Raw genomic sequence first — 14,238 nt, forward strand, 5'->3', positions numbered from 1 at the left:
TGATGATGGCTATTCTGACTTGAGATGATATAATACCTGATTATACTTTTAATTTGCATTTCTTTAATAGTTCTCAATGTTAAACATGTTTCCATGTGCCTTTTGGCCATCTGTGTGGCTTCTTTGGAGAAATGTCTATTTGGACCTCATATTTTGCTTGGCTTTTTAAAAATATACTGAGCTATATAAGCTGTTTGTATAGTTTAGAGATTAATCTCTTGTAGATCACATTGCTTGCTAATATTTTCTCCATTTTATGGGTTGTCTTTTTGTTTTGTTAATGGGTTCCTTTGCTATGCAAAAGCTTTTAAGTTTAATTAAGTCCCATATGTTTGTTTTTCCTCTATTTCCATTACTCTGGGAGACAGATCCAAAAAGTTATGCTGCCATTTATGTCAGAGTGTTCTGCCTATGTTTTCCTAAGGAGTCTTATAGTGTCTGGTCTTACATTTACATTTAGCTATTGAATCCATTTTTAGTTTATTTTTGTGTGTGATATTAGAGAATGTTCTAATGTAATTCTTTTACAGTCTAGTTGTCCTAGCACCATTTATTGAAGAGACTCTCTGTTCTCTGTTGTAGAGTCTTGCTTCCTTTCTTGTAGATTAATTGACCCTGGATGCATGGGTTTATTTCTGGGCTTTCTCTTCTGTTCCATTGATCTACATTTCCTCACCGCCCTGAATGTGCCCAGTCTCGCCACTTTTGTTTAATTCATGTCGGCTTTCAAATGTCTAAAGATTGATATCCATAAGATATTATTATAGGCACATCCTTCTAGCAGGACTTTGGAACTAAAGTGCAAGACTTATGAAGATTCCTCTTCTTCCTCAGTCTGTCCCCCAGCATTCTATAATGCCACACTCTTAGTAAATGTTTACTGGGTGAGTGAAGTCTTATAGGAAGAAAAAACTAGCTCCGCCAGATTCCAGTCATTCATGTCACCTACACAGCTGTGGAAAACTCTACTGGATTCTATTTACTCCAACAGATTACCTCTCACTATGCTAGGTCTGATCTTTCTCCTCTATGCTTGTATTCAGCAAGTGTCACCAGGGAATTGCCAACAATCTTCCTTTATTTACTCAAGATCTCATTCCTCTCTATATCTTACTTTTAGAATTCTTTACATCTGCAACTATTGAATATCTTCAAATATATATGTGTATATAAACATATACACACAAACAGGTGGGTGTACACACACACTCATTATTTGCTTTATTGTTATGGAGGGAGCAATGATTTTTAATGAATGGCTGCCTTTTAACAGAGGTTAAACTCAGAAAAATTATTGTAAATCAGTATAGTGCTGAAAATTTTGAGATATAACATTTACTTAAGCAAATTTGTCTGTTTTACCTAATGTTTAAGCAACAATTATTGAAAAAAAGATGATAAGTAATTTTTGTGAATCAAATCAATTATCACAAGCCAGGCTTTCAAGTCTTTCCCATGAGGTTCCAAATTGTCATGTTGGAAATCAACTTTTTTGGGAATTAGAAATTTCTTCTGTGACAAAAGACTTATTTTTAAGTTGATTAACCCAGTAGGCTTCCCAAGGTACACTAGTGGTAAAGAACCTGCCTACCGATGCAGGAGATATATCCCTTGGACAGAGGAGCCTCTGGTCCATAGGGTCACCAAGAGTCAGACATGACTGAAGCAACTTAGCATACATGCAAGACTAGAGCAGCAAAAAGAAAATACATACATAACAACCATAAGATTTTTCTACGTTATAGAAGTAATACTGTCAAAAAGGATTTTAAATAAAATTATAAATAATGATTTTGAGATTATTTTCAGTGAGCACTTAAATAGGAAGATATTTGACTTCTGCCGTTAAACAAAAATATGACATTAAGGTCATTGCCTTTGTAAACTTCTATTTATCCATATTAAAATGACATGCTCACTAATATTTCGTCTGATTCTAACATTCTTTGACACCTTTCTAATGCCCACTAGGATGTCCACATAGCTTTTAGGAGTTAGTATTTTAGTTATGAATTTAGGTTCTGGAATAAAAGAAGTTTGAGTTTGAACCTCAGGGCTCTGCACTATGACTTTGAGCAAGTTACATAGGCCATTCAAGTTGCAACCTTCTTATCTGCAAATGAAAGTAAAAACACTCAGTTCAAAATATTCTTGTAAGAATTAAATGATGAGGACCCACTGTATTTTCTCACATTTAAGGCACTGTTAATTTTGTTCTTTGTTGTACCCTGAGATAAAACAGTGTAAGTAAGACAAAGAACATAGGAGAGAAAATCATGAATCTGATCTGAAAACTAACTATAAAATTTCTGAACAGAAAAATCAGCTTAAATTCCCTCTAAAAAGTTCCATTTTGTGTGAGCTAGTCAGTAGTTAATATTTTTAAAGATTAATATATAAACTAGAATGAGAACCTATCAAACACTTAATGAATTGTTCACTTCTATTACTAATGTCTTAAATTCTGTTTTTACTGAAAATATAATGTAGCCTATGTTGGTGGAGGAACAAACTAGTGGAGGTACAAATCAATCTGTTGATTGAGCTATCTGTCTATTTTGGCCTTCAACTTTGCCCTTTATCAAAAGACTGGTTTTGGAAAAAAAAAATATTAAGCTCATATTTCCCCCATAATATTCAGTATGAAGGGTAATGATTTAGAAAAATCCAGAAAGAATAAACCAAGAAAACAGAAATGGCATTGGCCAAAGAAAATATGGCTGAACAGAAGAAAAACTATTTTATATTTCTTCCCACACAATTGGTCAAAACCAAATGATTAGAGTTTCAAAATCAGGAACTTGGCACTTTTGAAGAGTGATTTTTAAAGAAAGTATATGGAAAAACTAACCAAATGGCTTTAAGCTGCTCAAATGCTAAAAACCTATTCTATTGCAGAGACAAAGAATCAAGTGTGGGAAACCCAGTTATCTCCTTTAATTTTATGGTTCATGGAAGAGATGAACAACGCTTTATCTAGTGTGTCTCCGTCTTTAGAAAACAAACCAAACACAACAAAATCTCCTGCTAGGTTAACAATTTGGCTTTTTGTATGGAAATGATTTTAGTATTCTAAAATGTCTATTCCACATCCCAATCTAAAGTAGGCTCTACATACAAGACTGTATAGTGTAGAGTGCTGCTGATTATTATGCATAAGAGTAATGGATGGAAAATTATTTATTAAATAATCTTAAGGAAGAGATGGTTCATCTCCGTGGCTCCTCTTGGATCAAAAGACAGTAGCAAAACTTGAGAAGAGGACTTGACTGACAGTTTAATGTGACAAGTTTCCTCCGGAAGCATCTTTCACAAGAGGTTTTTTATGACATGGGAGGCAATTTAATGAGGCCCTGGAAGGAAATCTTGAAATCATGACTATAATTTGTTGTTTTCAAATAAATAGGAGGGAAGAAATTTCTCATTTTGCCACAATTTTGCCATTGAGAGTCTCTTGAGAAAGTGAGTAGTCATACATTTCTGATAAAGGAGCTTTTATTTACCCATACATTTCAAGGGTTATGATTACAGCATCAGCAACTGACTTCAGAAGAGATTGTGCAGAGACAGATAATACAGCTCATTGAACTGTGTGATCCGGGAAGTACACACACCTGGTAAAGCTCTAGCTGGGATTACAGGCCTGACATTTTGGGCTCACTAGTTAAGAAGGGACTTTTGAGAAAAGCAAACAAAAGTTAAAACAACAAAACAAAATTAATTTTCCCCTTAAACTACAAAATGACTTTCCAAATTCTAGCGACTCTTCTTTGACTATTACATCTACTAAAGCATTTTCTACAACTGCCTTGAAATCGTAATATCAGAAATAGAACAGTAAGTGTATCACTTGGTGCTATAGTCTAGTACTAAGAAAGTAAAATAGAATATTTACAACCACTGTTGATTAAAAAATAATAGCTGCCTTTATGTTGTCTAGGTATAGCTAGTGAAAATATAAAAAATATGGAGTATTTTTTGACGAGTATATTTCCAATATAACTTATATTTGATTATCATGAAACAACCATATTTTAGAAATATAAAACACTAAGAATTGCAACAATGATTACATTTTATAAATCTGAAAGTTTAAAAATTACTGAAAAAAGTTAATTTGTGCAGCCATCAATTTTCTTATGATTTACTAAAATCATACTAAACAGTACAAGAACACAAGTGTAATTTACCAGAGACTTTAACTTAAAACATTTGCTTATTATGCTGACAGACTTCTGCATGTACCAAATATACCTGTTTAGATATTTGTAACTACAGATAGTTTAGGAGACAAGAATAAGAAAAAATAAAACAAGCAAGACACACAAAAGAGTGATCCTTATATTCTACATAGACTCTATAGAGAACCTCAGTAGCCTTTGTACTAATGAGTGGAGTGTATCTGATGAAATTCCCCTCTGGATATTTTTCAGATATTAAATTTTGAAATGACATATCTTACAAACAAAGGTAGAAGCAATTTTACCCTATTACGAACTTAAAATTTCACACAGTGAAGATGGGAAGAGAAAGTAAAATGAGGGTAAAGAGAAAGCTAATCAGAATTTAGAGGTTTGCTGGGTTAATGTCTAGGCTTAAGAGACTCAGATTTCATAATTTTTTCATATCGTGTGTCTTAGCCTTAAGACTGACCTGCACTTAAACAGCATGATGAATAAAACCCTGTCTCCGTCAGAGAACTACAGGCCCACATTACAATGTCACAGTGTTGCATAAGGAAAAAAGAAAGAAAAAACTGTAGAATTTTTATAAAACCTCAGCTGGTAAAAAATCCACCTCCAATGTGGGAGACCTGGGTTGGGAAGATCTCCTGGAGAAGGAAATGGCTACCCACTCAAGTATTCTGGCCTGGAAAAGTTCATGGACTATATAGTTCATGGGGTCTCAAAGAACTGGACACAACTGAGTGACTTTCACTTTTACATTATAAAACCTAGGTGCTAAGCAAAGTGAAAACAAAGGAAGAAGTTATAAAAATGGAGAAAATACTGTAAAGAATAAACCATCTGTGGAAGTCTCTTAGAACTTGTTTACTTACCTGATAATGCTACAACCCAGGACCATTCTCTACCATACTTATTGAATTGCTTTCATTGGTTATACTGTGAAATTTTGCACCAATTATAAATTAATTTGGATTGAAACTATCTCTGTTAGGATGAAAAATCTCTTGGTACAAACAAATGATAGCTTCTAAATTTTAAAGTTAGATCACTTTTCAAAAAGAAGAAATCCCGATCTGATGGTAGAGGGAAGATCCAGCCTTTCTGGATGCTGAAGAGCTTTGTTGTGCAGAGCAGGTGGAAGGAACAGAAAGAGGAGTAGGACTTAGCAGCCATGTGATGACCTGGGCTGCTGGAGGACTCAGAGGGAGCCTGGAAGATTAAGAAGGACTGGATGGTGTGAGATAGAGAGCATATGACAAGTATAAAATAATGCCCATGCTGCTGCTGCTGCTAAGTCACTTCAGTCGTGTCCGACTCTGTGCAGCCCCACAGACGGCAGCCCACCAGGCTCCCCCCATCCCTGGGATTCTCCAAGCAAGAACACTGAGTGGGTTGCCATTTCCTTCTCCGATGCATGCAAGTAAAAAATGAAAATGAAGTCGCTCAGTCATGTGCCCGACTCTTAGCGACCCCATGGACTGCAGCCCACCAAGCCTCTCTGTCCATGGAATTTTCCAGGCAAGAGTACCTTAGTGGGGTGCCATTGCTTTCTCCTATAATGCCCATAAACAACCCTATTTGTCATTTTGTTATATGTGCCACTTACTGACATGTTTTAATTAGGAGATTCACTTGCCAATAGTAAAATAATTCAGCTCAAACCATCATAGACAATCAGTGGGACCATGGGGGCAAACCAGCATAGGCTGCATGTTGCCTTTGCCGTCCTAGCTCCAGAGATGCCGCAGGATAAAAAAGAAAATCTAGGAAGACCTGAAGAACTAATGCAAAACTCATGAGAGGCCACTGAGAGAGTAATGTTGAATCACGTATATATGTATGGGGCTTAAGGTGGGGAAAGGCTGGAGAAGGATGAGGCCAAAAGAGAAAAGGAATCAAACTAATTAAGAATATTCAAGATTTTATGGGGAAATATTTTAATCTCTAACAAAGCAGATAAAACAGGTTTTAATAATTGGGCAAATATACCATATTTAAAGATGGGAAGACTTCACGTTCAAAGTTAAAGATCAACCAAATTGCAAACTCAATGCTTTGCAAATCAAATTACTGTTAAGATACTTAGGGTATCCAAAATAACAAATTCTACAATTCAGATAAAAGAATGGAGTTCAGAGTTGCCAAATCTGTGTCGATGAAGAAAATTAAAGGGGGGATGACTACACCAGATATTAAGGGATCCGATGAAAATATTATAACAAGAGTATGGACTAGCAAAGGAACAACTAGGTGAATTAAAACAGATAATTCAGCTGCAGAGCTGTGTGTGTACAGGAACTTTACGTATAAGTGAAGCAGCAAAGGCTAGGAGAATGAGGGAAGAGGAGAATGGTTGGAAATGGATTTAGGAAGATGTTTGGGGGCATGGCTGGGTAGGGCTTTATAGGGAATGGTGAAGATTTTAGTTTTTACTCACAGTGTGACAGGAAGCATGGAAGGGTATGAGTAGAGGAGTGTCGCAATCCCCCTTTTATCACTGGTCACTATCTGGAGAAGAAATGGTTAGGGAACAGTTGTGGGAGCAGGCAGACCAACTGGCAATTTTGCATTAGTGTGGTGAGAAATTGAAGTGGTTTGATTGAGGCAATAGTTGTGAAGAAGCAGTAAGACAGTATATTTTAAAGGTAGAGCTGACTTCATTTGTTGATGGACAAAAGCTGAATGAGAGAGAAAGAAATCAAGGATATCTCTATAGTCTTTGACCTAAGAAATAAAAAAATAGAATTGTTTTCTACTGAGATAAAACTGGAGGGTTGGGTGGGATTTTTTTTTTTTTTTTTTAATTTTTTGGTGGGAGCAGAAATAAAAAGTTTCATATTGGGCATGTTGAGTTTGAGACAACGATTAGGCTACCAAGGGGGAGCTAGGTACTCATTTGGATGTACATATCTGGAATTTGGGACAATTTCATGACTAGAGGTACAACTGTGTGAGGTATCAGTATCTAATAATATTTGAAGCAGTGGGACCAGGTGAGATCACCAGGAGAACAATGATGGATAAAGAGGAAAGGTCAACAGTCTGAAAAAGGGGGCTCTTATACCTAGAAATAGGGAAGATAGAATGATGCAACCAAAAAGATAGGCAGCAGCTCGTGAGGTAAGAGAACCAAGGAAGAAAGGAAGAGAGGAGAGAAAGAAGAGAGATGGAAGTGTGGGGAGACAAGGAGGGAGTGTGGGATAGAGAGGGAAGGAAAGGAGAGGAAAGGAGGGAGAGAGGGAAAGAAAAGGAGGGTGTCTTGGAAGCCTAGTTTCTCAAAACGGAGTGAGGTGTGTCACATACTATTGACGGTTTTGATAAAATGAAGACTGAGTTGACCTTTGGCTGTGACATCTGGAACTCATGGTGACTTTGAGTGGAATGATATTAATGGAGTGGTAAGGATAAAAGGATGATTGAACTGAATTCAGGAGGGGATGATGGGAGAAAACATTGTATGGGAAAGTAACTGGAAGGGAATGTTGTTAATCAGTGGATGTCTGGGGTCTTTCACAATCTGAGTGTCATGTTGTGTTCAGGAATGGCCAAGCCACATTTGAGAGGCCATCTTCCATGTGTTGCCTTGTATAAAGCTGAAGCTCCCAAGGAGCCCACAGTTTTACAAGATAGCCACCTCCCAGTGAGCTGGTCAGAGAGTAGTGAGTGTGTTTATTAAGTTCTGGAATAGTGACCTCATTAAGGGTCCACAGTCCTAATGATGGACCTTCATTTTGTTCTCATATAGTAAGCCAGTGTCCTCATAGGGGACTTGGAGGGCATAATGAACTTTTACCAGAATTTGGTGTATATCTACTTAAAAAGAGCCTCTGTTTCTAACAATCCAAGCACTTGGCAAGGACACGAACTCTCACCATAGCTCTAGCTAGCCTCACATATTGCCGTCACACTGGAGAAGTTCATTTGCCTCCAGGTACATGGGTTGGGAAGATCCCCTGGACTAGGAAATGGCAACCTACTCCAGTATTCTTGACTGAAAAATCCGTGGACAGAGGAGTGTGGTGGGCTACAGTCCAGGGGGTCTCAGAGTTGGACACAACTGAGGGACTGAGCATGCGTGCATGTATACTCCTTATATATTTATTTAGGATAATTTGTGAGTTAGCATATGGAATTAGAATCTTTTTGGAAAATCATGTAGGCAATTCTAGTAACAGAATTCTTTTGTAAAAGTGGAGAATTATACCTGAAAAGAACACAAATAATCGTTGCAAAATGTTGAATCCAACTCAACAAATCCTAATATCAAAGATGTGACATTTTCTCCAGTGAATTTAAAGAAACTAGACAGAGCACATATTCTGTACTTGTTCATGTTTTTTAAAAATGCTTTATTCACATCTTTCATTATAGCTTTCTTATCATACAGCTGACTACAAATACCATTCAACAACAGGTTCAAGTCATCCAGAAGTTGCTCCACTTTGTTGAATAAACCCATAGCTAGTTTTCAGTTGATAAGAAAGTTAAAAATCACTCATAAGGTTTTCTATATTAACCATATTACACAACAGTCAACAATTGATCAGGGCTGTTCTATCTGAAATAAAATCTCCAGTAATGGACTATTACTTGCTATCTGATTTGTTTCTTTACCAGTTAATTTTATACATATTTTTCCATTTTAAGTTTTAATAAAGTGTTTTGGATAAATATTAATTAGCTTTTCTCATTTTAGTATTTTTCCGAATGTTCCTGGATGAAAACAGCAGCTATTTTGATGATTCCTATGAAATATTTGCTATTTAATAATGCTGCTGTTCATTATGAACTCTGAAAGAAAATTCTTTTGCTTTAAAATCGTTTTTTTTAATCCAGTTGAACTTCCTTTTAAAATTTATTTGGCTGTGATGTGTCTTAGTTGCTGCATCCAGGATCTTTAATTGTGGCACGCATGCTGTTAGCTGCAACATGCAGGCTCTAGTTCCTTGACTAGGGGTCAGACCTGGGCCTCCTGCATTGGAGCATGGAGTCTTAACCACTGCACCACCAGGGAAGTCACTTTTGCTTTAAAATCTTAATAGCCACAACGATTAGCACTTCAGAGTAATATTTAATGTTCTTTCTTGTTCCTGTTGAAAACTTTGGTCTAAGCGCATTTTTATTTATGTGTAAACCAAAAAACCTAAGAAGACATGAAAACAAATATAATGTGGTATTCCCTGTTGGATCCTGGAACAGAAAAAGAACGTTAGTGGGAAAACTAGTGGGATCAAATAAAGCCTAGAACTTAGTTAATAGTAATCTACTAATGTCTACATCTTACGTAGACAAAACTAAGAGAAAACTACATTTGCCAAAACTAGAACACTGACATTGGGAAAACTCAGTGACAGAATTGTCAGTACTACCTTTGCAACGTTTCTGTAAATATAGAAAAATGCTTTAAAGGCACAAAGGCAATGTAGTGGAGAAGGGATGGGCCTTTTAACAAGTGGTGCTGGGACAACTAGATGTCGGTATGCAAAAAAATGAACTTGAATCCACACTGCACACTACATACGGAAAATAACTCAAGATGGATTGTAGACCTAAATGAAAAACCTAAAACAATAGAACTCCTCCAAGAAAAATAAGCAAAAATCTTGTGACTTGTTTGTTAGATACAACAGCAAAAGCATACTCAAGAAAAGGACAAATAAATAAATTGAACTTCAGTGTAATTTATAAAACTTTTGCTTTTAAAAAGATGCTGCTAAGATAATGAAAATATTGGAATAAAATCTTTGCAAAGCACATATCTGATGAAGGAACGAGAGGAATCTTTTGAAGGTGAAGAATATGATCTTTTTTGACTGTGGTGATGGCCTCATGGGTGTATGCATATATAAAAACATATCAAATTGTATACTTTAAAGTGCGGTTTTTGTATGTTATTTATACCTCAATAAAACTGGTCAAACATTTCTTTTTTAAAAATTTCATTTATTTGTTTATTGGCTGAACCTGGTCTTGCTACGCTTGGGCTGTCTCTGGTTGTAGCGAGCACCGGCTACTCCGTAGTTGTCGAACTCAGGCTTCTCACTAAGGTGGCTTCTCTTGTTGCAGAGCATGGGCTCCCAAAAATGTTTGCAGCCAGATTCTTTCTTCTCCTTTCCTCACACATCACAAAAGGAGAAGTAAAAGAAGGGGAATTTGGAGTGGAAAGAAATAGCAAGGTGAGTTGTTGGAAGTTAACACATCTCATTTTTGGAAATTTTACAAACATGAGCATCAATTTTACAAACAGGTAAGTATGTTTTAGGGCCCTCTTGGGGCCTTATGAAGAGCCTGTGCAAGTGAGGGGCCCAAAGTTTAAGCTTCATTAGTTTCATGGTAAATCTGCCTAATAATATGGCACATGAAAATGCAAAAAGATAATACAATGTAAAGTTTCCTCCAAGCATGTCCTTCCGTCACCAGTTCTCTTCCTTGGAGGCAATAGATATATTCTGTTTCCTGGGTCCTCCCTGAAATATTATGCATAGATAAGCTTTTTGTTCTGAAACATTTTGTCACCCCCCCTCATTCTTTTCTTAGAAAATTTAGCCTGTTGTATACAATTTTTTGCACTCTGTTGTTTCTCTTAGATGCCTTTATTGAGATGGTTCACATACCATCAATTCACTCATTTAAAGTGTACACTTTAGTGGTTTTTAATGTATTCACAGATACATATACCTGTCACCAAAGTTGATTTCAGAACATTTTCATCACCTCAAAAAGAAAGGAAGTGTCCTTCAGCTATCACCTACTGACCCCTAACCCCAGCACTTGGCAGTCACCAATCTGCTTTCTGTCTCTGTGTACTTCCCTGGGATGAGCATTTTATGTGCATGGAATCATAGGTAGTCCTTGGTGACTGGCTTCTTTCACTTAGCATAATTTTTCAAAGTTCTTCTGGGACTGATCAGGACCTGTATCAGAATTTAGTAATTTGTGTCTTCTCTTGTACTCTTAGCCTACTAGAAGTTTATCAATTTTATTGATCTTTTCAAAGAGCCAGATTTTGGTTTTGTTGATTTTCTCTATTGTTTTCCTATTTTCAATTTCATTGCTGCTCTAATTTGTATTATTTCTTTTCTTGTGCATTTGGTTTGGCTTGAATTGTTCTTCTTTTTCTAGTTTCCTAAGGTAGAATATTAGGGGTTTTTTTTTTAGTGTTTTTCTTTTTTTAATTTTACGTCTTCTTCTCTACTAATATATGTATTTAATGCTGTAAATTTCTCTGTAAGCACTATTTTCAGTGTATTTCATACATTTTCATAAGCTGTATTTTTATTTTCATTTAGTTTAAACAATTCTTTCATTTCTCTTGAGATTTCTTCTTTGACCCAAGTGATATTTAGAAGTATATGAATATTCATAGCAACTTTATTCTTAATAGCCAAAAAACATAAACTAGTAAGATTTCATTGAGTGGGTGAATGATTAAACAAACTGGTGTGTCCACACCATGGAATACTACTCAGTGATTTAGAAAAAGATGCAAAATATTGATACAAACAACATCTTAAGGAACCTCAAGGAAATTTGGATAGTTTACAGTTATTGGCTATTTAAGAATAAAGTTGCTATGAATATTCATATACAAGTTTTTATGTGGAAAGAAGACATTTCTCTAGGATAAATACCCAAAAGTAGATTGCTAGGTTGTATAATAAGTCCATTGTTAATTTTGACAGGATACTGTAGTTTTAATTAGCATCCATCTAATGGATGATAATGTTAAAGTCTTTTCAGTTGTTTATTTGCCAGCTGTATACCTGTCCTTTTTGGAGGAATGTCTGTGAATTTTTGTCCATGCCCAGTTTTCTAATTAGATTATTATTTTTTAAATGTTGAGATTTGAAGGATCTTTATGTGTTTTAGACAAAAGAATTTTGATAAGTGATTTTCAGAATCTTCCCCTGGTCTCTAATTTGTCTTTTTATCCTTGTATAGGGTCTTTTTGCAGAGCAAAAGTTTATTTTGATGAGGGCCAATTTATCTGTTTTTTCCTTTTATGAATTATGCTTTTGCTGTCAAGCCTAAGAATTCTTTACCTAATTCTAGGTCTGAAAGATTTTCTCCTATGTTATTTTCTATAAGTTTTATAGTTTAAATTAAAATTTTGTTTTCAGTACAATTTTGCATAAAGTGTGAGTTTTTAGGTCAAGTTTTTTTTTTTTTTTTTTTGCTGATGAATTTCAATTTCTCTAGTTCCATTTATTGAAAAGGCTGCCCATCCTCCATTTAGTCACTTTTGCTCTTTAGTCAAAAATTAACTGGGCATATTTGTAAGAGTCTGTTTCTGGGCTTTCTATTCTGTTCCATTGACCTACGTGTCTTATTTTCCCTTCAGTATTATGCTATCTTGATTACTGTGCTAAGTTTTTAATAGTGGTCTTTCCAGGTGGTATTTCTTATTATTTATTTTTCCTCAAACACTTCTAAAATCAACTAATAAATAGATGCCACGAAGGTAACAAATTTTCTGTTTTCTCTCACTCTTATTGTAGTATAAGATTCATCAACTATGATAAAATCTTCTTACCTCTGGGTTTGTGGTTTATTGAGATCGTCAAGAGTGGTCTATGTAAATGCTATGGCATGTGATATATTAAAATAATAATTTGTTTTTCTTGTTTAGAGAGGAGAAAGAACTAAGAGGGTAGAAAAGGAGCTGTCATTTGGTTGTTTAAATTTTGCTGTAATCTTCATGGTGTGATTTCAACAAAGCTACAGGATGAATATTAGTACTCTCATTTTATAGAAGAAAAGATTGAGCTTCATAGAGTACAAATTATGAGCATAAGCACATACTTTATGAAGTATAACTTCATGAGAATGATCTTGGCAGGATCATAGAGATTAGTGCAGCTTTGTAATCTTTCCTCCTTTTTTTTTTTTTTTTAAGATAGGTTACTTGGGCAAATATGTATAAAGCACTTGGAGCCAAGTTTATATCACTTATAGGAAATGTGGGCTCTGATAGTGCTAATTCAACCGTAGATAACCTCTTCATGGTAAGGTGAGGTTGAAAAGAAAGGATATTTATCCAGTACCTGAGTTACAGGTAGATAACTCAATAGAATTATAGCTACTTCTATATCCTGAAAGGTGGCCTGCCTTAGTGTTGGGCTTCACCATTCTGAGATGTTTTCCTAATTAAGATCCCACTTGGCCACATTAACAGGAAATTGTGTTCTATCTTCTTTATTAAACAATTCTTCCTTTGAAGTTCAAAGAATCCAAGGATACTTACTCAGTCCACGGTATCTATAGTTACTCTAACTTCATCCTGAAACTGGACATCCCAGACAGCTCAAGAAAATGACCTGTTGATCGTAAAGCTGCTGTTACTATTGCTAAGCCTCAGTCCTTCTCCAGAAGAAGTTAGTGGGCTTTACCTTTCACCAGCCTGGAGATAGTTGCTGCTGCAGCATGTGGGAATCCCTGTTCCGGGGGAAGAGTTTTTCTTCTCTGTTGCCAGGATGCTGGTGCATAGTGACCCATGTTGTTGTTCAGACTCTCAGTCATGTCTGACCCTTTGTGACCCCCTGGACTGCAGCATGCCAGACTTCTCTGTCCTTCACTATCTCCCGGAGTTTGTTCAAACTCATGTCATCCAACCATCTCATCCTCTGTCATTCCCTTCTCCGCCTGCCCTCAGTGTTTTCCAACATCAGGGTCTTTTACAATAAGTCAGTTCTTTGCATTACATGGCCAAAATATTGGAGCGTCAGCTTCAGCATCAGTCCTTCCAGTGACTATTCAGGACTGATTTCTTTTAGGATGGACTGATTTGATCTCCTTGCAGACCGAAGGACTCTGAAGAGTCTTCTCCAGCATAACAGTTCAAATGCATCAATTCTTCATTGCTCAGCCTTCTTTATGGTCCAACTCTCACTTCCATACATGACTGCTGGAAAAACCTTAGCTTTGATTAGACAGACCTTTGTTGGCAAAGTGATGTCTCTGCTTTTTAAAACACTGCCTAGGTTTGTCATAACTTTTCTTCCAAGAAACAAACATCTTTTAATTTCATGGCTGCAGTCACCATCTGCAGTGA

The 14,238-nt window shown here is 36.0% G+C and overlaps 1 protein-coding gene across 2 annotated transcripts in view; it reads left to right on the forward strand.

Annotated features, from left to right (window-relative positions):
• LOC138072369 (lysozyme C, kidney isozyme) overlaps window positions 1-14,238 on the forward strand; it is a 55,442-nt gene that overhangs the window by 19,924 nt on the left and 21,280 nt on the right. Inside the window, exon 2 of one of the 2 annotated variants that reach the window (XM_068963463.1) lies at window positions 10,254-10,363. The exons of the other annotated variant lie outside the window; for it this stretch is intronic. The gene's annotated coding sequence lies outside the window, so the exon portion shown is untranslated. The remainder of the gene's footprint in view (window positions 1-10,253; window positions 10,364-14,238) is intronic. 2 annotated transcript variants of the gene reach the window in all.

This window comes from Capricornis sumatraensis, unplaced genomic scaffold, assembly GCF_032405125.1.
Source record: "Capricornis sumatraensis isolate serow.1 unplaced genomic scaffold, serow.2 scaffold13, whole genome shotgun sequence".
In the NCBI taxonomy this organism is placed as follows: domain Eukaryota; kingdom Metazoa; phylum Chordata; class Mammalia; order Artiodactyla; family Bovidae; genus Capricornis; species Capricornis sumatraensis.